Source organism: Numida meleagris, unplaced genomic scaffold (genome assembly GCF_002078875.1).
Source record: "Numida meleagris isolate 19003 breed g44 Domestic line unplaced genomic scaffold, NumMel1.0 unplaced_Scaffold458, whole genome shotgun sequence".
NCBI lineage: Eukaryota > Metazoa > Chordata > Aves > Galliformes > Numididae > Numida > Numida meleagris.
In genome coordinates this window covers 7,953-11,683 of record NW_018364674.1, presented here as the reverse complement: position 1 = coordinate 11,683, position 3,731 = coordinate 7,953, and the positions used below count along the sequence as shown (strand labels likewise).

The window sequence follows — 3,731 nt, the reverse complement described above, 5'->3', positions numbered from 1 at the left end:
ATAAATCCAATACAGAGAGAGAGAATGTCCCAAAATCAAGGTAGGCCTTACTCTACTACCGAAGATAAGACGGCTGGAGAGCGAGGTGCTGCCAAGACAAGAGACAGCAGAAAAAGGGACGAGGTCTCGTGATCTGCAAGTTTTTATACTGCGAGCTTTTATCTTTTCCCTCTGGCTGCAAAATGGTAACAGAGGAGCCAAGTACCGTGGGGAATGTAGCAGTCCTTCTCTTCTGAGAACCAGGTACATTCACTACATGATGTTATGATGTGGAATACCAATAACCGAAAATCATAAAACCATGACATTTGGTGAGAGTTAGGGTTAGGGTTAGGGTTAGGGTGAGGGTAAGGGTAGAGTTGGTGTTAGGGTTAGGTTTAGGGTTATGGTTTGGGTTAGGTTTAGGGTTAGGGTTAGAGTTTAGGTTTGGTGTTAGGGTTAGGGTTAGGGTTAGGGTTAGGGTTAGGGTTAGGGTTAGGGTTAGGGTTAGGGTTAGGGTTAGGGTAAGGGTTAGGGTAAGGGTTAGGGTAAGGGTTAGGGTTAAGGTTAGGGTTAGAGTTAGGGTTAGGGAAAGGGTTAGAGTTAGGGTTAGGGTTAGGTTTAGAGATAGGGTTAGGTTTAGGGTTAGGATTACGGTTAGGGTTAAGGCAGGTTTAGGGTTAGGGTTAGGGTTATGGTTAGGGTTAGGGTTTTTTGATGTGTGGTGTTTTGGGTTCCTGCTCTGTGATGCCCATGGAGTCTCTGGTGTGTTTAGGGCTTCGAGGTACCCAGGGTGCGTTGGGGCTTAGATGAAGGATGTAGGGACTCACCACAGTGTGAACTTTGGGTTCCCCACTGGCTAGATTCGGGAGATCAGATAAAGTTAGTGTAAGCCATAGGAGTCTGGAGTTCCTCTGTGTTCACCACGGGCAGAGTTTGGGGTTCCCCCTGTGGTTCGGCGGGGAGGGGTGAGGGGTCAGGTTGTGATTTGAGGTCACCTCACACAGACTCTTACCTGGACCTCATTGGCCTTGGAACTCCTGTTGGGTTCAACTGCATCAAAAAGGAGAAGGGAGGAGGCTCAGTGTTATGGGGGGTCCCAGAGGGACAGCAGGGAGAATGTGAGGGGGAACTGAACAGGATGCACAGGGAAATGGGGAGCACTGGAGGATGTACTGGGGTGGAATGGGCAGCAGGGGGCATCTCTGAGGGGTGAAACCATTTAAGCCATTCCCCACCTGGGTTCACAGTTCTCCATGTCTGACGTCTGCGGGCAGCAAGGAGGAAGAAGATGATAAGGACGAGGCCGAAGGTGAGGGCGGTGGCACAGCCCCCTGCCACTGCCACAGCCAGGATCCCACAGGATTCTCCATTGGCACCTGTGGAGTCCGGGTGTTTGGGTGATGCCATCCCCAGCAACCACCACCCTGCGGAGGGGATGTGGTGACACTGCCACCCATGGGTGGCACGAGGGACAAACACGTGGGGAGCTCAGACCTACCTGGGGATGCAGGTGTGGGAGTCAGCTGCAGGGTCACACTGTCCCCAAGGGGTGAGGACACAAAGGGGTGACCCCAGGGTCAGTAGGAGCACCTATAGGTGCCAGCATCAGCTGGGGTCACCCCAAAGATGATGAAGGTGGTTGTGCCCCCACCATCAAGGTCCTGATGCTGGGTAGGGAACAAAAGCCCGTCCTTGTGCAGGAGGAAGGTGACCCCATCATCCCTGTTCCAGCAGCGGATGGTGACATTTGTCCCCATCCCCACCCGTTCCATGGGGCTGATGGAAATGCCAGTTGGGGGGTACCTGCGATCTGTGTGCAGGGAGGGGAGAGAGATGAGACACCACCCAATGGGGACAGCCCGGAATCACCCGTTATCCCCAGCACCCTCACCTGTCACCACCAGCTCCACGGGATCACTCTGCTCTGATATCCCCAATGGCTCTGACACGTGGTACTGTCACCGATACGTCCCTGCATGTTCCCGACTTGTGCTAATGAAGGAGAAGTCGACCACATCCTGCTCCTTCTCCTTGTACAGGTTGTGTGTCCAACCTCCGTCCTGATACAGCCAGACCCAGGCAGACAGCAGGGGCAGGTGGCACCGCAAGGTGACAGTGTCCCCCAGGGGCACCCTCTGGCTGGGATGCAGTGACAGGGAGAGTCGGGGCATATAGGACAGGGGACACCAGTCAGCCTTGTCCCTGCACACCCTCCTCGACCCCTCAGATAGGCCCCCTAAACATGCTCCCCTCCCTCTGCCCTCATTCTCCCCCTGTCCCCATACTCGCCGTGCTGAGCTCTGGTGGCTGCCACCAGACACCAACCTGCAAGAGACACGATCCTGGTCTCACAGTGGGCCACCAACCCCCGTGGCACCACATCCCCATTGTCACTCACCCAGGATGAGGCCCAGCGCCACTGGTGCCATGAGGCAGGATCAGCCTGGGGACAGCGAGACTGCAGTGGGGTCAAGGGGTGGTGAGAGAGCTGCTTTCAGTTCCCTTTTGGGACAGGATGCTGTGATGTCACCTGCTGATGTGTCCAATTTGGTCCCCAAGGAGTGGCAATGTTTTGAACCCAATGGGGTGGCACGCACACAGCAGCACATCTGGCCCCACTGAGGGGCCCCACACAGACTGTTCCACCTCAGCTGTCACACAGTGTCCCCCAAGTTCTGCCAGCACGTGGCCTTGCACAGTGGGAGGCCAAATGCAAGACATCAGGCTGCAGTGATGCCCCGAGTTGGACGACCGTGACTGCAGTGCAGAGCTGGGGTTTCCCATGGGAACTCATTGAGGTGAACCTGGCACTCAAGGTCCAAATGCCATCAGCAATCCTAATGAGAACAGTGCTCCTGTCCTGCAGGTGTTGGGGACAATGGTGAGCGACACTGCCCGTGTCTTCCCACACACCGTGCCACCCACAGCCATCCTGCCTCAGGGCACAGCTCAGGGGCTGCTGCTGAATGGTTCCTGAGCCACCCATCAAACCGGAGACATGCACAGAAGACAAACAAGGAAGAGAGAAATAACAGAGACTTTAATTATAGATAGATATGTATAGATAGAAACAAGGGAGGCACAACACGAGTGCTGAGCACACAGCACCTTGGGCAGTGGCTTCCTCCCCCCAGAAAACTCCCCTCCCAGTTACAGCTGTCACACGATGCCGTGCACTCTGCGATGGAGATGGGATGGGATCTGTGCCCAGTGCAGCTCAGCTGTCCTGGTTCTGTCCCCTCCCAGCTCCTGGTGCCCCCAGTCCCTCGCTGGCAGCACCGGTGGAGAAGCTGAGAAACGGAACCGTCCTTGGCTCTGTGCAGCACTGCTCAGCAACAGCTAAACCACCCGTGTGTCACCACCATTGGTTTTCTCCTAAAGCCACAGCACAGCACCACAGCAGACACGGTGAAGGCAATCAATTCTGTCCCAGCCAAAAGCGGGGGGCAGGCAGGGGATGCATGGGGGATCTATAGAGAATCTATGGGGGATGGAATGGGAGGAGAGGGAACCGTGAGGAGATGTGTAGGGCAGGAGTGGGTTGGGTCAGGTGTGGGGGTTCCACTGGGCTGGTGCTGTGGTTTTGAGGTGGATTGCAAAGGGTTTGTGGATCTCAAGGGCTGTGAAGTGATGTGGAGGTGATAAGGTTAGATAGGAGCACTTAGGGATTGGGTGTGGCTGGAAAGCATTAGGGGTGCACCACTGAGGAGTTGGGGGTGTTAGATTAGGGGGGGTGAGGGGGAGGGTAG

The 3,731-nt window shown here is 55.4% G+C and overlaps 1 pseudogene; it reads right to left on the bottom strand.

The window, feature by feature from the left end:
• Positions 1-615: 615 nt before the first annotated feature.
• LOC110391684 overlaps positions 616-3,731 on the bottom strand; it is a 4,854-nt pseudogene continuing 1,738 nt past the window's right edge.